At 41.2% G+C, this 20,467-nt stretch overlaps 1 protein-coding gene and 1 non-coding gene across 3 annotated transcripts in view; one reads left to right on the top strand and one right to left on the bottom strand.

Annotated features, from left to right (window-relative positions):
- The window catches only part of FBXL6 (F-box and leucine rich repeat protein 6), a 441,814-nt gene that overhangs the window by 346,940 nt on the left and 74,407 nt on the right, over positions 1-20,467 (top strand). The gene's annotated exons all lie outside the window — the stretch shown is intronic.
- LOC128661900 (U6 spliceosomal RNA) lies at positions 13,688-13,796 on the bottom strand. The gene has a single exon (XR_008402672.1). It is a non-coding gene; the product is annotated as a U6 spliceosomal RNA (small nuclear RNA).

The raw sequence follows: 20,467 nt of genomic DNA, 5'->3' as shown, positions 1-20,467 counted from the left end.
GTCTCCGAAGATACAAGTAAATCAGAGGACCAGAGACTCACTCCGTTGGTGGCTGTCCCTGGACAACCTGTCACAAGGGATGACATTCCGCAGACCAGAGTGGGTCATTGTCACGACCGACGCCAGTCTGATGGGCTGGGGCGCGGTCTGGGGATCCCTGAAAGCTCAGGGTCTTTGGTCTCGGGAAGAATCTCTTCTACCGATAAATATTCTGGAACTGAGAGCGATATTCAATGCTCTCAAGGCTTGGCCTCAGCTAGCGAGGGCCAAGTTCATACGGTTTCAATCAGACAACATGACAACTGTTGCGTACATCAACCATCAGGGGGGAACAAGGAGTTCCCTAGCGATGGAAGAAGTGACCAAAATCATTCTATGGGCGGAGTCTCACTCCTGCCACCTGTCCGCTATCCACATCCCAGGAGTGGAAAATTGGGAAGCGGATTTTCTGAGTCGTCAGACATTGCATCCGGGGGAGTGGGAACTCCATCCGGAAATCTTTGCCCAAGTCACTCAGCTGTGGGGCATTCCAGACATGGATCTGATGGCCTCTCGTCAGAACTTCAAAGTTCCTTGCTACGGGTCCAGATCCAGGGATCCCAAGGCGGCTCTAGTGGATGCACTAGTAGCACCTTGGACCTTCAAACTAGCTTATGTGTTCCCGCCGTTTCCTCTCATCCCCAGGCTGGTAGCCAGGATCAATCAGGAGAGGGCGTCGGTGATCTTGATAGCTCCTGCGTGGCCACGCAGGACTTGGTATGCAGATCTGGTGAATATGTCATCGGCTCCACCTTGGAAGCTACCTTGGAGACGAGACCTTCTTGTTCAGGGTCCGTTCGAACATCCGAACCTGGTTTCACTCCAGCTGACTGCTTGGAGATTGAACGCTTGATCTTATCGAAGCGAGGGTTCTCAGATTCTGTTATCGATACTCTTGTTCAGGCCAGAAAGCCTGTAACTAGATAGATTTACCACAAAATTTGGAAAAAATATATCTGTTGGTGTGAATCTAAAGGATTCCCTTGGGATAAGGTTAAGATTCCTAAGATTCTATCCTTCCTTCAAGAAGGATTGGAAAAAGGATTATCTGCAAGTTCCCTGAAGGGACAGATTTCTGCCTTGTCTGTGTTACTTCACAAAAAGCTGGCAGCTGTGCCAGATGTTCAAGCCTTTGTTCAGGCTCTGGTTAGAATTAAGCCTGTTTACAAACCTTTGACTCCTCCTTGGAGTCTCAATTTAGTTCTTTCAGTTCTTCAGGGGGTTCCGTTCGAACCCTTACATTCCGTTGATATTAAGTTATTATCTTGGAAAGTTTTGTTTTTAGTTGCAATTTCTTCTGCTAGAAGAGTTTCAGAATTATCTGCTCTGCAGTGTTCTCCTCCTTATCTGGTGTTCCATGCAGATAAGGTGGTTTTACGTACTAAACCTGGTTTTCTTCCAAAAGTTGTTTCTAACAAAAACATTAACCAGGAGATTATCGTACCTTCTCTGTGTCCGAAACCAGTTTCAAAGAAGGAACGTTTGTTGCACAATTTGGATGTTGTTCGCGCTCTAAAATTCTATTTAGATGCTACAAAGGATTTTAGACAAACATCTTCCTTGTTTGTTGTTTATTCCGGTAAAAGGAGAGGTCAAAAAGCAACTTCTACCTCTCTCTCTTTTTGGATTAAAAGCATCATCAGAGTGGCTTACGAGACTGCCGGACGGCAGCCTCCCGAAAGAATCACAGCTCATTCCACTAGGGCTGTGGCTTCCACATGGGCCTTCAAGAACGAGGCTTCTGTTGATCAGATATGTAGGGCAGCGACTTGGTCTTCACTGCACACTTTTACCAAATTTTACAAGTTTGATACTTTTGCTTCTTCTGAGGCTATTTTTGGGAGAAAGGTTTTGCAAACCGTGGTGCCTTCCATTTAGGTGACCTGATTTGCTCCCTCCCTTCATCCGTGTCCTAAAGCTTTGGTATTGGTTCCCACAAGTAAGGATGACGCCGTGGACCGGACACACCTATGTTGGAGAAAACAGAATTTATGTTTACCTGATAAATTACTTTCTCCAACGGTGTGTCCGGTCCACGGCCCGCCCTGGTTTTTTTAATCAGGTCTGATAATTTATTTTCTTTAACTACAGTCACCACGGTACCATATGGTTTCTCCTATGCAAATATTCCTCCTTAACGTCGGTCGAATGACTGGGGTAGGCGGAGCCTAGGAGGGATCATGTGACCAGCTTTGCTGGGCTCTTTGCCATTTCCTGTTGGGGAAGAGAATATCCCACAAGTAAGGATGACGCCGTGGACCGGACACACCGTTGGAGAAAGTAATTTATCAGGTAAACATAAATTCTGTTTTTAAACAATTTTCCAATTGACTTTTACCACCAATTTTGCTTTGTTCTCTTGGTATTCTTAGTTGAAAGGTTAACCTAGGAGGTTCATATGCTAATTTCTTAGACCTTGAAGCCCACCTCTTTTCAGAATGCATTTTAACAGCTTTTCACCACTAGAGGGTGTTAGTTCACGTATTTCATATAGATAACACTGTGCTCGTGCCTGTGAAGTTATCTGGGAGCAGGCACTGATTGGCTAGACTGCAAGTCTGTCAAAAGAACTGAAATAAAGGGACAGTTTGCAGAGGCTTAGATACATGATAATTACAGAGGTTAAAAGTATATTAATATAACTGTGTTGGTTATGCAAAACTGGGGAATGGGTAATAAATGGATTATCTATCTTTTAAAACAATAAAAATTTCTGGTGTAGACTGTCCCTTTAATATACAGAAATAAACCTTAAAAAGCAAATTTTCATACATTTTTACTCTGCAGTTGGTAAAAAAAGCAATTGTAAACACATTAAGGGAAAAACTATTTTACAGTATACTGTCCCTTTAACATATTTCATAAAAATATTTTCCACCTGCACTTCCGGTTTCGCTAACGTTTGCTGTGTTTACTTCCGGTTTCCCTTGTGTTTACTGAAATGATATTGGCTTCTATCCTATAAGTAAATAGTGATGTTTATACTTCAATAACTCTCTGTTTATTTGATGAACCAACCTATTTGGTTTATTATATGGCGGCTTCTGTTGCCATTATTTGCTGGTGCTTCCGATTTTTATTTTCATTCTTTCTCAATGCTAGTTTCGTTAAGCTCATGTTTCATTTATTTGCTTTCACTTCCGGTATCGCTATTTTATAGCACTTCCGGTTTCAGTAGTTTCATGTTTACACTACTGCTAAGCAATAATACGTGGGATCAGATATTGATCTTCTTGACAGAAAAGATCTTTTTGTGTCGGGTAGATCAAAGAATACAGATAGGTTCAAACAATTAAAATGTATTACTTCTTACAGCATGGAATATGGCAAAATCTGTGATCTAATCAGGAGGCACTCCCTATATTGACTACTGATGAAAGCCTGGTTGATATAGTTAAAGAGGGTGTTTGCTTCGTTTCTTGTAGGGCTCAAACACTAGGGAGCATACTGTCTCCCTCTATGTTGCCACGGCAACAGTCACAAAGAAATTGGCTTTCAATCAAACCTGGTTTCTTCAAATGTGGCAGTAAGAGATGTAAGTCCTGTGCCTATGCGTCTTTTGGCACTAGTTTTACATCAAGCAACAACCACAAGATATTTGAAATTCGTGAACATATGACATGCAATTCTTGCTATGTCATATATCTTTTGACCTGCAGGGGGTGCTTCAGGCAGTACGTGGGACAAACGACACGTGTGTTAAAGGATCGCTTTCTTGAGCATTTACGCTCAATTGAGGACCCAGAGTCCACTACCCCCATCTCCCTGCATTTCAAAAGACACCACAATTCTGATAGTTCATTGCTGACATTCCAAGCAATCCAATTGATCTCTAGACACCCAAGAGGTGGAAATAGAGGTACTGCTCTTAGTAAAAGAGAAGTATATTGGATTTTTCAGTTGGGCACTAGAGTGCCGGCAGGGTTAAATTTTGATTGGGATGTAAGATTATTTGTAGATCAATAGAGTTCTTATTATTATTTCTTACTATCTTTTTTTACTCTATTCAGCTTTTTGCTTTTCGATTTTTGTATTTTGACTTAGTATCATTAGAATTTACTTTTTTAAATCTAATGTGGCACTATTTTTTGTGAAATTATAAGTATATTTAAGTTTATACTTTTGTACAAATATTTTTCATTTTTTTATTTTTTTTATTTTTTTATTTTTCATTTATTATATTTGTATAATTGTGTTTACATTATTTGTGTATTTTTATAGTGCCTAATTGATCATATGTATACGCTTGTTAAATACTTTGTAAGCACATATATATATTTTTTGGTTGATACGTTGTAACTCCAGTGATTTGTTTCGCCCATATTTACTTGTCCTTAATGATTGGCTATATATTAATTAGCCCTTTCAGTGCTGTGATTGCACAACAGTTGTGTATTTAAGGCACTGAATTGTGGGAAACAGACATGGTCACTGAGGATTACTATGTAGCAACATAAGGAAACGCGTCTGACCTATTTTTTTTCCCTATCCTGCTGCCTGTCATATGCTGTCTTTTCCTTTCGTGTTGGAGTACTTTGCCATTTGGCATATTATGTTTGTTTAGCCCTTTGTTCCACATGTACTAAATAAACAGGTAAACTACTTGGCACATTTATTTGTTGAGTCTCATTGCTGCCGGGTGCGCTGGACTTTGCTGTTTCTGTGTTAGTCTCATTGCTAGTCTGTATAAACATGTCTGAGACGGAGGAAACTTGTTCATTATGTTTGAAAGCCATGGTGGAGCCCCATAGGAGAATGTGTACTAAATGTATTGATTTCACCTTAAACAGTAAAGATCAGTCTTTATCTATAAAAGAATTGTCACCAGAGGGTTCTATCAAGGGGGAAGTTATGCCGACTAACTCTCCCCACGTGTCAGACCCTTCGCCTCCCGCTCAGGGGACGCACGCTAGTATGGCGCCAATTACATCATGGACGCCCATAGCGATTACCTTGCAGGACATGGCTGCAATCATGAATAATACCCTGTCAGAGGTATTATCCAGATTGCCTGAATTAAGAGGCAAGCGCGATAGCTCTGGGGTTAGAAGAGATACAGAGCGCGCAGATGCTGTAAGAGCCATGTCTGATACTGCGTCACAATATGCAGAACATGAGGACGGAGAGCTTCAGTCTGTGGGTGACGTCTCTGACTCGGGGAAACCTGATTCAGAGATTTCTAATTTTAAATTTAAGATTGAGAACCTCTGTGTATTGCTTGGGGAGGTATTAGCTGCTCTGAATGACTGTAACACAGTTTCAGTACCAGAGAAATTGTGTAGGCTGGATAAATACTGTACTGATGTGTACTGATGTTTTTCCTATACCTAAAAGGCTTACAGAAATTATTAGCAAGGAGTGGGATAGACCGGGTGTGCCTTTTTCCCCACCTCCTATTTTTAGAAAAATGTTTCCAATAGACGCCACTACACGGGACTTATGGCAGACGGTCCCTAAGGTGGAGGGAGCAGTTTCTACTTTAGCAAAGCGTACCACTATCCCGGTTGAGGATAGTTGTGCTTTTTCAGATCCAATGGATAAAAAATTGGAGGGTTACCTTAAGAAAATGTTTATTCAACAAGGTTTTATTTTACAGCCCCTTGCATGCATTGCGCCTGTCACTGCTGCGGCGGCATTCTGGTTTGAGGCCCTGGAAGAGGCCATCCATACAGCTCCATTGACTGAAATTATTGACAAGCTTAGAACGCTTAAGCTAGCTAACGCATTTGTTTCTGATGCCATTGTTCATTTGACTAAACTAACGGCTAAGAATTCCGGATTCGCATCCAGGCACGTAGGGCGTTATGGCTTAAATCCTGGTCAGCTGACGTGACTTCAAAGTCTAAATTACTCAACATTCCTTTCAAGGGGCAGACCTTATTCGGGCCTGGCTTGAAGGAAATTATTGCTGACATTACTGGAGGTAAGGGTCATACCCTTCCTCAGGACAGGGCCAAATCAAAGGCCAAACAGTCTAATTTTCGTGTATTTCGAAATTTCAAGGCAGGAGCAACATCAACTTCCTCCGCTTCAAGACAAGAGGGAACTGTTGCTCATTCCAGACAGGCCTGGAAACCTAACCAGTCCTGGAACAAGGGCAAGCAGGCCAGAAAGCCTGCTGCTGCCCCCAAGACAGCATGAAGGAACGGCCCCCTATCCGGAAACGGATCTAGTGGGGGGCAGACTTTCTCTCTTCGCCCAGGCGTGGGCAAGAGATGTTCAGGATCCCTGGGCGTTGGAGATCATATCTCAGGGATATCTTCTGGACTTCAAAGCTTCTCCTCCACAAGGGAGATTTAATCTTTCAAGGTTATCAGCAAACCAGATAAAGAAAGAGGCATTCCTAAGCTGTGTGCAAGACCTCCTAGTAATGGGAGTGATCCATCCAGTTCCACGGACGGAACAAGGACAGGGGTTTTATTCAAATCTGTTTGTGGTTCCCAAGAAGGAGGGAACCTTCAGACCAATTTTGGATCTAAAGATCTTAAACAAATTCCTCAAAGTTCCATCATTCAAAATGGAAACTATTGGGACCATCCTACCCATGATCCAAGAGGGTCAGTACATGACCACAGTGGACTTAAAGGATGCCTACCTTCACATACCGATTCACAAAGATCGTCATCGGTTCCTAAGGTTTGCCTTTCTAGACAGGCATTACCAATTTGTAGCTCTTCCCTTCGGGTTGGCTACAGCCCAGAGAATTTTTACAAAGGTTCTGGGCTCACTTCTGGCGGTTCTAAGACCACGGAGCATAGTGGTGGCTCCTTTTCTAGACGACATCCTGATACAGGCGTCAAGCTTTCAAATTGCCAAGTCTCATACAGAGATAGTTCTGGCATTTCTGAGGTCGCATGGGTGGAAAGTGAACGTGGAAAAGAGTTCTCTATCCCCACTCACAAAAGTCTCCTTCCTAGGGACTCTTATAGATTCGGTAGAGATGAAAATTTACCTGACGGAGTCCAGGTTATCAAAACTTCTAAATGCTTGCCGTGTCCTTCATTCCATTCCACGCCCGTCAGTGGCTCAGTGCATGGAAGTAATCGGCTTAATGGTAGCGGCAATGGACATAGTGCCATTTGCGCGCCTGCAACTCAGACCGCTGTAATTATGCATGCTAAGTCAGTGGAATGGGGATTACTCAGATTTGTCCCCTCTACTAAATCTGGATCAAGAGATCAGAGATTCTCTTCTCTGGTGGCTATCTCGGGTCCATCTGTCCAAGGGTATGTCTTTTCGCAGGCCAGATTGGACGATTGTAACAACAGATGCCAGCCTTCTAGGTTGGGGTGCAGTCTGGAACTCCCTGAAGGCTCAGGGATCGTGGACTCAGGAGGAGAAACTCCTACCAATAAATATTCTGGAGTTGAGAGCAATATTCAATGCTCTTCTAGCTTGGCCTCAGTTAGCAACCCTGAGGTTCATCAGATTTCAGTCGGACAACATCACGACTGTGGCTTACATCAACCATCAAGGGGGAACCAGGAGTTCCCTAGCGATGTTAGAAGTCTCAAAGATAATTCGCTGGGCAGAGTCTCACTCTTGCCACCTGTCAGCGATCCACATCCCAGGCATAGAGAACTGGGAGGCGGATTTTCTAAGTCGTCAGACTTTTCATCCGGGGGAGTGGGAACTCCATCCGGAGGTGTTTGCTCAACTGGTCCATCGTTGGGGCAAACCAGAATTGGATCTCATGGCATCTCGCCAGAACGCCAAGCTTCCTTGTTACGGATCCAGGTCCAGGGACCCAGAAGCGACGCTAATAGATGCTCTAGCAGCGCCTTGGTTCGTCAACCTGGCTTATGTGTTTCCACCGTTTCCTCTGCTCCCTCGACTGATTGCCAAAATCAAACAGGAGAGAGCATCAGTGATTCTGATAGCGCCTGCGTGGCCACGCAGGACCTGGTATGCAGACCTAGTGGACATGTCATCCTTTCCACCATGGACTCTGCCTCTGAGACAGGACCTTCTAATACAAGGTCCTTTCAATCATCCAAATCTAATTTCTCTGAGATTGACTGCATGGAGATTGAACGCTTGATTCTATCAAAGCGTGGCTTCTCCGAGTCAGTCATTGATACCTTAATACAGGCACGAAAGCCTGTCACCAGGAAAATCTACCACAAGATATGGCGTAAATATCTTTATTGGTGTGAATCCAAGAATTACTCATGGAGTAAGGTTAGGATTCCTAGGATATTGTCCTTTCTCCAAGAGGGTTTGGACAAAGGATTATCAGCTAGTTCCTTAAAAGGACAGATTTCTGCTCTGTCTATTCTTTTGCACAAGCGTCTGGCAGAGGTTCCAGACGTCCAGGCATTTTGTCAGCCTTTGGTTAGAAATAAGCCTGTGTTTAAACCTGTTGCTCCCCCGTGGAGCTTAAACTTGGTTCTTAAAGTTATTCAATGAGTTCCGTTTGAACCCCTTCATTCCATTGATATTAAACTTTTATCTTGGAAAGTTCTGTTTTTGATGGCTATTTCCTCGGCTCGGAGAGTCTCTGAGCTATCGGCCTTACAATGTGATTCTCCTTATCTGATTTTTCATGCAGATAAGGTAGTTCTGCGTACCAAACCTGGGTTTTTACCTAAGGTGGTTTCTAACAAGAATATCAATCAAGAGATTGTTGTTCCATCATTGTGTCCTAATCCTTCTTCAAAGAAGGAACGTCTTTTACATAATCTGGACGTTGTCCGTGCCTTGAAGTTTTACTTACAAGCTACTAAAGATTTTCGTCAAACATCTTCCCTGTTTGTCGTTTACTCTGGACAGAGGAGAGGTCAAAAAGCTTTGGCAACCTCTCTTTCCTTTTGGCTTTGGAGCATAATACACCTAGACTATGAGACTGCTGGACAGCAGCCCCCTGAAAGGATTACAGCTCATTCTACTAGAGCTGTGGCTTCCACCTGGGCCTTTAAAAATGAGGCCTCTGTTGAACAGATTTGCAAGGCTGCGACTTGGTCTTCACTTCACACCTTTTCAAAATTTTACAAATTTGATACTTTAGCTTCTTCGGAGGCTGTTTTTGGGAGAAAGGTTCTTCAGGCAGTGGTTCCTTCCGTTTAATCCTGCCTTGTCCCTCCCATCATCCGTGTACTTTAGCTTTGGTATTGGTATCCCACAAGTAATGGATGATCCGTGGACTGGATACACTTAACAAGAGAAAACATAATTTATGCTTACCTAATAAATTTATTTCTCTTGTAGTGTATCCAGTCCACGGCCCGCCCTGTCCTTTTCAGGCAGGTCTATATTTTAATTAAACTACAGTCACCACTGCACCCTATGGTTTTCTCCTTTCTCGGCTTGTTTCGGTCGAATGACTGGATATGGCAGTGAGGGGAGGAGCTATATAGCAGCTCTGCTGTGGGTGATCCTCTTGCAACTTCCTGTTGGGAAGGAGAATATCCCACAAGTAATGGATGATCCGTGGACTGGATACACTACAAGAGAAATAAATTTATCAGGTAAGCATAAATTATGTTTTTCTTTGAGCCTCTTTCAAGAGGAGGGCGTTTAGTTCTTTCCTGGTTTGGGTTAGTGCAGATTGAATCCTGTGATCATTTGGATGTTTATGTTGTAATTCAAGAGAATTTAATTTAATCCTGTTAGGTGATATCGCCTGATTGAAGGATTTCCACAATATAGATCTTTGTTTGATGTATTCCCCTCTAATTACCGATTTATGTGCCTCCCAGATGATCATAGGTGATGTTTCAGGAAGTGTGTTATGTTTAAAGTATTCTTGAATAGTTTGAAGTCTCGTAAGCTATGTTGACTGTGTGTATAAACGCTATGGCCCTGCACAATTAATTGGTTGGGGCCTCAGGGTTGTATTATTAGACTGTTATTTTCTGTTGAGCTCCTCTATGTGAGTAAGCAGACTGCTTGCATTTTTATGTTGTTGATTACTGCATCTGATAAATTTCACCTCTCAGGGCACTAGCCATGTGCTATCATAGTGCTTTGAAACGTGGCATGGGCAGCGTGGGTAAGAGGGCTGCTGAAAGCACTTTTAGGGTCGCTGTGTGTTACTGCTGGTTCATCTCGGATCCAGGGGTCCTAGAGGCCGGAACTAGACTACATTTCCTGCCTTTCTGGGCAGTGTTCCTTCCATTGAATCTGTCTTTTGGCAGAGTGGAAGTCGAGTTTTGGAGTCATTGCTCCGGTAACCTTCGCAGTGTGAGAATATTTTCGTTCCACGGTTTCGTCATGGTCAAAAAAAGGGAGGGGTTTCCCTTCCTATTTGGGTTTTATGGTACTTAAGCAGAGCTTATTGTGTCTGCTTTTTTGGGGAATATAGGGTTCCCTCTTTCCTTTGTTCAGGAACTCTGTAGGATCACTGTCAAGAAGGATGTCTTTCCTTTCCATTCCTTTTGGGTAAAATCCGGTTCTTACGGACCGTCTCTTTCCATAAAGCTCGTTTCTGATCCTAAGGTTTGGGGATCTGGGGTTTAAGTTGGCAGTATCCTGATCCCAGATTTATCTGTGGCTCCCTGGTCTTGTTAATTCTGGTTTACTACCAACGTCTGTTAAGGGACCTTTTTAGGGATTTTCATCTGTCTCTTGGATCTCAGAGATGGTTTTAGACCAGTGTTTTCTGGGTAGGCGCCAGGGTGGTTCCTAAAATGCTAATTGGTCTTTTCAGGAAGTTTTTCCTTAAGATCTTGTGAAGTTGGAGTTTACTTCACCGGGTTGTGCCTTCCAGTCCCCCTTCAGGCCACGCTGGCGTGGTGGGGAAGGGTGAGGTTTGTCCTGGGGTTTTTCCAGGGTTTCTTCCATTGGCAGGTCTCATCTCAGCAGGGGCCGGGACATCGGCAGGGTGCTGTTTTGAATCTGTCTTGTCAGATTGACCTGGATACCAGTTGGAGAATCGTTCTCCATGGTTCTGTCCAGATCTCCCTGTCCTGAGGGACATTCTCTTAGCTCTCCCGGGGCTGTTTTTTACTTTTTGGTCTGAGGGTTTGGTCTTCATGGGTTCGTCCCAGTGTATGGACTCTAGTCAGCCCTTTTTTTTCTCTCAGTGGATTACATGTCTTTCTGAGGAGAAGAAGAGATTCTACTACATAGAGGGTTGTTTTTTTTAGTTTGGTGGTTGGCGGAGACCCACTACTGCTCGTTGTCAGTGATCCACTCTCTGAGTGTGATCTTCAGGGATGGATGTTCCCTCCAATCATTCCCTGGATTTGGGGATAAGGGCTCTATCCGAACATTTTCGGATGTTTGTATCTGAAGGAGACGTCGTTCGTGAATTTCAGGACGTCCGTGCCTAGCACAGACCCATTATTGGGTCTTGGTTTAGGGATTTTCAGGCAGAGCTAATGGATTTTTAGTTGTACTTGGAGGTCCAATTCAACCTTTTTCTTTTCTGCCATATCACTCTTTACCTCGAGTGATGGCTCGATCCTACAGGAGCAGGCGTCAGTGAGTCTGATTGCTCCGTTGTGTCCGAGAGATCGTTTAATGCGGTTTAGGTGCTTCGCCTCCATGGGGGTTGCCTTATCACGGGGATCTGCTGGATCAGATAAGAAATCTAAGGGTTAATTTAACGCTCCCAATCATTTTCGTTCCTTTCTTCAGACTAAGGAACAAAAAAAAAACTCCTTCCCCTAAGGCCTCTGGTTCCAATTGGAGACCATCCACAAATTGGAATAAATCCAAGCCTTATAAGACTGCATGAAGGTGCGGCTCTCAAACCAGTTAAACTGGTGGGGGGCAGATTTAAATTATTTCAAGATATTTGGGCAGATTCTGTCCAAAATCAGTGGATTCAAAATATTGTTTTTCAGGGATATCGAATAGGTTTCAAAATAAGACCTCCCATGGGAAGATTCTTTCTTTCCCATGTTCTAACAAACCCTGTGAAGGCGCATAGCTTTTCTGAAGTGTGTTTCAGTCCTAGAGCTTTCAGGGGTCGTTGTTCCAGTTCCTCTACAGGAACAGGGTTTGGGTTTTTATTCAAATCTGTTCATTGTTCCAAAGAAGGAAGATGCATTCAGACCAATTCTGAATCAAAAAACTTTAAATCGTTTTGTATGAGTCCCAACTTTCAAGATGGTGACTGTAAGGACTGCTCTGCCTTTTATTCAGCAAGGTCATTTCATGTCCACAATAGACTTACATGACGCTTATCTTCATATTCTGATTCACCCAGACCACTATCGGTTTCTGAGATTCTCTTTTCTAGACTAGCGTTACCAATTTGTCGCTCTTCCATTTGGCCTAGCGACAGCTCCGAGAATCTTTTCAAAGGTTCTTGGTGCCCTTCTATTTGTAATCAGAGAGCAGGGTATTGCAGTGTTTCCACATTTGGACGATATCTTGGTACTAGCTCAATCTTTTCATTTAGCAGAATCTCACACAAAACAACTAGTGTGGTTTCTTCAAAGACATGGTTGGAGGATCAATTTACTAAAGAGTTTCTTGATTCCTCAGACAAAGGTCACCTTTTTAGGTTTCCAGATAGATTCAGTGTCCATGACTCTTTCTTTGACAGAAAAAATATGAATTAAGTTAGTGTTAGCTTGTCTAAACTTTCAGTCTCTATCATTACCTTCAGTGGCTATGTGCATGGAAGTTTAGCGTCTCACAATTGCAGCATCGGACGCAATCCCCTTTGCCTGTTATCATATGAGACCTCTTCAGCTATGCATGTTGCACCAAGGGTGCAGGGATTATACTCAGGGGCCCGATCCGATATGCAGCGTCGCCCGCAAAAGCCGGAGACGCCAAATATTGCGCTGGTTTGGTATCACATATACGGCGTAACCTAGAAGTTACGCTCGTATATTTCACCCTTCGGCCGTAGTTTTTTGGCCCATAGAATGATATACCAAACCCGCGCAGTTTAGTATCCAATATACAGCGTAAGGACTTACGTGGTGAAAATGGAGAAATCTTACTCCATTTTCACCTCGACACAAAATGCAGGCGTAGTAAGCCTTACGCTGAGTATTGGAGACCCGTAACTCCCTAAACTACCTGCAAAATAAAACCTAACACCTAACGCATGCGCAATGTCTATCTACCTGTCAACCGCAATCCCCCGCTGCAATCCCTAATAAAGTGTTTAACCCCTAAGCCGCCGCTCCCGGACCCCGCCGCCACCACCTACATTAACTATATTACCCCCTAATCTTATCCCCCTACACCGCCGCCAGCTATATTAAATGTATTACCCCCTAATCTGATCCCTCTACACCGCCGCCACCTATATTAAATTTATTACCCCCTAATCTGAGCCCCCTACACCGCCGCCACCTATATTAAATATATTAACCACTAAACCTAAGTCTAACCCTAACACCCCTTAACTTAATTATTATTGAAATAAATCTAAATAATATTAATATTATTAACTAAATTATTCCTATTTAAAACGAAATACATACCTATAAAATAAACCCTAAGATAGCTATAATATAATTAATAATTACATTGTAGCTATTTTAGGGTTTATATTTATTTAACAGGTAACTTTGTATTTATTTTAACTAGGTACAATAGCTATTAAATAGTTAATAACTATTTAATAGCTACCTAGTTAAAATAATTACCAAATTACCTGTAAAATAAACCCTAACCTAAGTTACCATTACACCTAACACTACCCTATCAATAAATTAATTAAATAAACTACAATTATCTCAACTAATTGGCGTCCCTTGAATTCCTATTGGCTGTGTCATCCTTGCACAGGGGCCATGCTAATCTCTGTATCATTCAAATTTTAGTATATGTGCTGCCGAAGCGAGCACTCAAGGGACGCCATTTTTAATTGCGTACCATGAATTCCTATTCAGTCTATGGCGGAGATCGTATGAAGAGGATCCTCCACGCTCCATGGCTCTGGTCTTCAGTTCCAGCGTCGCCGATCTTCAGTTCCAGCGTCGCCGATCTTCAGTTCCAGCATCGCCGGTCTTCAGCTCCGCGGTCATCGGTCTTCAACTCCTCCGCTCTGCGCCGGCTGGTTCCTGGAAGAAGAAGATGTCGCCACTTGGAAGAAGACTTCTCCGCCTGGAACAGGACCTTCTCCGACGGTCTTCAGGACAGGTAAGGACCACTTGGGGGTTAGACTTAGGTTTTTTTAAGGGGGGGATCGGGTGGGTTTTAGAGTAGGGGTGTGTGGGTGATGGTTTGTAATGGGGGGGTGTTCTTTTTTTACAGGTAATAGAGCTGATTACTTTTTAAATTTAGTTTAGGGTAGGGAAACTTTATTATTTTGGGAGGCTTTTTTATTTCATTAGGGGGCTTAGATTAGGTGTAATTAGCTTAAAATTCTTGTAATCTTTTTTTATTTTTTGTAATTTAGTGTTTGTTTGTTTTTGTAATATAGTTTAGTGTATTTAATTGTATTTTAGTTGAGATAATTGTAGTTTATTTAATTAATTTATTGATAGGGTAGTGTTAGGTGTAATGGTAACTTAGGTTAGGATTTATTTTACAGGTAATTTGGTAATTATTTTAACTAGGTAGCTATTAAATAGTTATTAACTATTTAATAGCTATTGTACTATTAGATCTGCAGTGTGTATATTTAGTTATATAGCTGGTATTGCACATGCCTGTAACATACTGATTCTCTCTCCTGTCTATTAGATCTGCAGTGTGTATATTTAGTTATATAGCTGGTATAGCACGTGCCTCTAACATACTGATTCTCTCTCCTGTCTATTAGATCTGCAGTGTGTATATTTAGTTATATAGCTGGTATTGCACATGCCTGTAACATACTGATTCTCTCTCCTGTCTCTATTAGATCTGCAGTGTGTATATTTAGTTATATAGCTGGTATAGCACATGCCTGTAACATACTGATTCTCTCTCCTGTCTCTATTAGATCTGCAGTGTGTATATTTAGTTATATAGCTGGTATAGCACGTGCCTCTAACATACTGATTCTCTCTCCTGTCTCTATTAGATCTGCAGTGTGTATATTTAGTTATATAGCTTGTATAGCACGTGCCTGTAACATACTGATTCTCTCTCCTGTCTATTAGATATGCAGTGTGTATATTCAGTTATATAGCTGGTATTGCACATGCCTCTAACATACTGATTCTCTCTCCTGTCTATTAGATCTGCAGTGTGTATATTTAGTTATATAGCTGGTATAGCACGTGCCTCTAACATACTGATTCCCTCTCCTGTCTATTAGATCTGCAGTGTGTATATTTAGTTATATAGCTGGTATAGCACATGCCTCTAACATACTGATTCTCTCTCCTGTCTCTATTAGATCTGCAGTGTGTATATTTAGTTATATAGCTTGTATAGCACGTGCCTGTAACATACTGATTCTCTCTCCTGTCTATTAGATATGCAGTGTGTATATTCAGTTATATAGCTGGTATTGCACATGCCTCTAACATACTGATTCTCTCTCCTGTCTATTAGATCTGCAGTGTGTATATTTAGTTATATAGCTGGTATAGCACGTGCCTCTAACATACTGATTCCCTCTCCTGTCTATTAGATCTGCAGTGTGTATATTTAGTTATATAGCTGGTATAGCACATGCCTGTAACATACTGATTCTCTCTCCTGTCTCTATTAGATCTGCAGTGTGTATATTTAGTTATATAGCTTGTATAGCATGTGCTTGTAACATACTGATTCTCTCTCCTGTCTATTAGATCTGCAGTGTGTATATTTAGTTATGTAGCTTGTATAGCACATGCCTGTAACATACTGATTCCCTCTCCTGTCTCTATTAGATCTGCAGTGTGTATATTTAGTTATATAGCTGGTATAGCACATGCCTGTAACATACTGATTCTCTCTCCTGTCTATTAGATCTGCAGTGTGTATATTTAGTTATATAGCTGGTATAGCACGTGCCTCTAACATACTGATTCTCTCTCCTGTCTCTATTAGATCTGCAGTGTGTATATTTAGTTATATAGCTGGTATAGCACGTGCCTCTAACATACTGATTCTCTCTCCTGTCTATTAGATCTGCAGTGTGTATATTTAGTTATATAGCTGGTATTGCACATGCCTGTAACATACTGATTCTCTCTCCTGTCTCTATTAGATCTGCAGTGTGTATATTTAGTTATATAGCTGGTATAGCACATGCCTGTAACATACTGATTCTCTCTCCTGTCTATTAGATCTGCAGTGTGTATATTTAGTTATATAGCTGGTATTGCACATGCCTGTAACATACTGATTCTCTCTCCTGTCTCTATTAGATCTGCAGTGTGTATATTTAGTTATATAGCTGGTATAGCACGTGCCTCTAACATACTGATTCTCTCTCCTGTCTCTATTAGATCTGCAGTGTGTATATTTAGTTATATAGCTGGTATAGCACATGCCTGTAACATATTGATTCTCTCTCCTGTCTATTAGATCTGCAGTGTGTATATTTAGTTATATAGCTGGTATTGCACATGCCTCTAACATACTGATTCTCTCTCCTGTCTATTAGATCTGCAGTGTGTATATTTAGTTATATAGCTGGTATAGCACGTGCCTCTAACATACTGATTCTCTCTCCTGTCTCTATTAGATCTGCAGTGTGTATATTTAGTTATATAGCTGGTATTGCACATGCCTGTAACATACTGATTCTCTCTCCTGTCTCTATTAGATCTGCAGTGTGTATATTTAGTTATATAGCTTGTATAGCATGTGCTTGTAACATACTGATTCTCTCTCCTGTCTATTAGATCTGCAGTGTGTATATTTAGTTATATAGCTGGTATAGCACGTGCCTGTAACATACTGATTCCCTCTCCTGTCTCTATTAGATCTGCAGTGTGTATATTTAGTTATATAGCTGGTATAGCACATGCCTGTAACATACTGATTCTCTCTCCTGTCTATTAGATCTGCAGTGTGTATATTTAGTTATGTAGCTTGTATAGCACATGCCTGTAACATACTGATTCCCTCTCCTGTCTCTATTAGATCTGCAGTGTGTATATTTAGTTATATAGCTGGTATAGCACATGCCTGTAACATACTGATTCTCTCTCCTGTCTATTAGATCTGCAGTGTGTATATTTAGTTATATAGCTGGTATAGCACGTGCCTCTAACATACTGATTCTCTCTCCTGTCTCTATTAGATCTGCAGTGTGTATATTTAGTTATATAGCTGGTATAGCACGTGCCTCTAACATACTGATTCTCTCTCCTGTCTATTAGATCTGCAGTGTGTATATTTAGTTATATAGCTGGTATTGCACATGCCTGTAACATACTGATTCTCTCTCCTGTCTCTATTAGATCTGCAGTGTGTATATTTAGTTATATAGCTGGTATAGCACGTGCCTGTAACATACTGATTCTCTCTCCTGTCTCTATTAGATCTGCAGTGTGTATATTTAGTTATATAGCTGGTATAGCACGTGCCTCTAACATACTGATTCTCTCTCCTGTCTCTATTAGATCTGCAGTGTGTATATTTAGTTATATAGCTTGTATAGCACGTGCCTGTAACATACTGATTCTCTCTCCTGTCTATTAGATATGCAGTGTGTATATTCAGTTATATAGCTGGTATTGCACATGCCTCTAACATACTGATTCTCTCTCCTGTCTATTAGATCTGCAGTGTGTATATTTAGTTATATAGCTGGTATAGCACATGCCTGTAACATACTGATTCTCTCTCCTGTCTCTATTAGATCTGCAGTGTGTATATTTAGTTATATAGCTTGTATAGCACATGCCTGTAACATACTGATTCCCTCTCCTGTCTCTATTAGATCTGCAGTGTGTATATTTAGTTATATAGCTTGTATAGCATGTGCTTGTAACATACTGATTCTCTCTCCTGTCTATTAGATCTGCAGTGTGTATATTTAGTTATATAGCTTGTATAGCACATGCCTGTAACATACTGATTCCCTCTCCTGTCTCTATTAGATCTGCAGTGTGTATATTTAGTTATATAGCTGGTATAGCACGTGCCTGTAACATACTGATTCTCTCTCCTGTCTCTATTAGATCTGCAGTGTGTATATTTAGTTATATAGCTGGTATTGCACATGCCTGTAACATACTGATTCTCTCTCCTGTCTCTATTAGATCTGCAGTGTGTATATTTAGTTATATAGCTGGTATTGCACATGCCTGTAACATACTGATTCTCTCTCCTGTCTCTATTAGATCTGCAGTGTGTATATTTAGTTATATAGCTGGTATAGCACGTGCCTCTAACATACTGATTCTCTCTCCTGTCTATTAGATCTGCCGTGTGTATATTTAGTTATATAGCTGGTATAGCACGTGCCTGTAACATACTGATTCCCTCTGCTTTCTCTATTATATCTGCAGTGTGTATATTTAGTTATATAGCTGGTATAGCACATGCCTGTAACATACTGATTCCCTCTCCTGTCTATTAGATCTGCAGTGTGTATATTTAGTTATATAGCTGGTATAGCACGTGCCTGTAACATACTGATTCTCTCTCCTGTCTCTATTAGATCTGCAGTGTGTATATTTAGTTATATAGCTGGTATAGCACGTGCCTGTAACATACTGATTCTCTCTCCTGTCTCTATTAGATCTGCAGTGTGTATATTTAGTTATATAGCTGGTATAGCACATGCCTGTAACATACTGATTCCTCTCCTGTCTCTATTAGATCTGCAGTGTGTATATTTAGTTATATAGCTGGTATAGCACGTGCCTGTAACATACTGATTCTCTCTCCTGTCTCTATTAGATCTGCAGTGTGTATATTTAGTTATATAGCTGGTATAGCACGTGCCTGTAACATACTGATTCTCTCTCCTGTCTTTATTAGATCTGCAGTGTGTACATTTAGTTATATAGCTGGTATTGCACGTGCCTGTAACATACTGATTCCCTCTCCTGTCTCTATTAGATCTGCAGTGTGTATTTTTAGTTATATAGCCGGTATAGCACGTGCCTGTAACATACTGATTCTCTCTCATGTCTCTATTAGATCTGCAGTGTGTATATTTAGTTATATAGCTGGTATTGCACATGCCTGTAACATACTGATTCTCTCTCCTGTCTCTATTAGATCTGCAGTGTGTATATTTAGTTATATAGCTGGTATAGCACGTGCCTGTAACATACTGATTCTCTCTCTTGTCTCTATTAGATCTGCAGTGTGTATATTTAGTTATATAGCTGGTATAGCACGTGCCTGTAACATACTGATTCCCTCTGCTTTCTCTATTAGATCTGCAGTGTGTATATTTAGTTATATAGCCGGTATAGCACGTGCCTGTAACATACTGATTCTCTCTCCTGTCTCTATTAGATCTGCAGTGTGTATATTTAGTTATATAGCTGGTATAGCACATGCCTGTAACATACTGATTCTCTCTCCTGTCTCTTAGATCTGCCGTGTGTATATTTAGTTATATAGCTGGTATAGCACGTGCCTGTAACATACTGATTCCCTCTCCTGTCTCTATTAGATCTGCAGTGTGTATATTTAGTTATATAGCTGGTATAGCACGTGCCTGTAACATACTGATTCCCTCTCCTGTCTCTATTAGATCTGCAGTGTGTATATTTAGTTATATAGCTGGTATAGCACGTGCCTGTAACATACTGATTCTCTCTCCTGTCTCTATTAGATCTCCAGTGTGTTTATTTAGTTATATAGCTGGTATAGCACGTGCCTGTAACATACTGATTCTCTCTCCTGTCTCTATTAGATCTGCAGTGTGTATATTTAGTTATATAGCTGGTATAGCACGTGCCTCTAACATACTGATTCTCTCTCCTATCTATTAGATCTGCAGTGTGTATATTTAGTTATATAGCTGGTATAGCACATGCCTGTAACATACTGATTCTCTCTCCTGTCTCTATTAGATCTGCAGTGTGTATATTTAGTTATATAGCTGGTATAGCACGTGCCTGTAACATACTGATTCTCTCTCCTGTCTCTATTAGATCTGCAGTGTGTATATTTAGTTATATAGCTGGTATAGCACATGCCTGTAACATACTGATTCTCTCTCCTGTGTATTAGATCTGCCGTGTGTATATTTAGTTATATAGCTGGTATTGCACATGCCTGTAACATACTGATTCCCTCTCCTGTCTCTATTAGATCTGCAGTGTGTATATTTAGTTATATAGCTGGGATTGCACATGCCTGTAACATACTGATTCCCTCTGCTTTCTCTATTATATCTGCAATGTGTATATTTAGTTATATAGCCGGTATAGCACGTGCCTGTAACATACTGATTCTCTCTCCTGTCTCTATTAGATCTGCAGTGTGTATATTTAGTTATATAGCTGGTATAGCACGTGCCTGTAACATACTGATTCTCTCTCCTGTCTATTTGATCTGCAGTGTGTATATTTAGTTATATAGCTGGTATAGCACATGCCTGTAACATACTGATTCTCTCTCCTGTCTCTATTAGATCTGCAGTGTGTATATTTAGTTATATAGCTGGTATTGCACATGCCTGTAA

This window comes from Bombina bombina, chromosome 5 (assembly GCF_027579735.1).
Source record: "Bombina bombina isolate aBomBom1 chromosome 5, aBomBom1.pri, whole genome shotgun sequence".
Lineage (NCBI taxonomy): Eukaryota > Metazoa > Chordata > Amphibia > Anura > Bombinatoridae > Bombina > Bombina bombina.
Note: the sequence above shows the minus strand (reverse complement) of the source record. Positions and strands in the feature narration are given on the sequence as shown.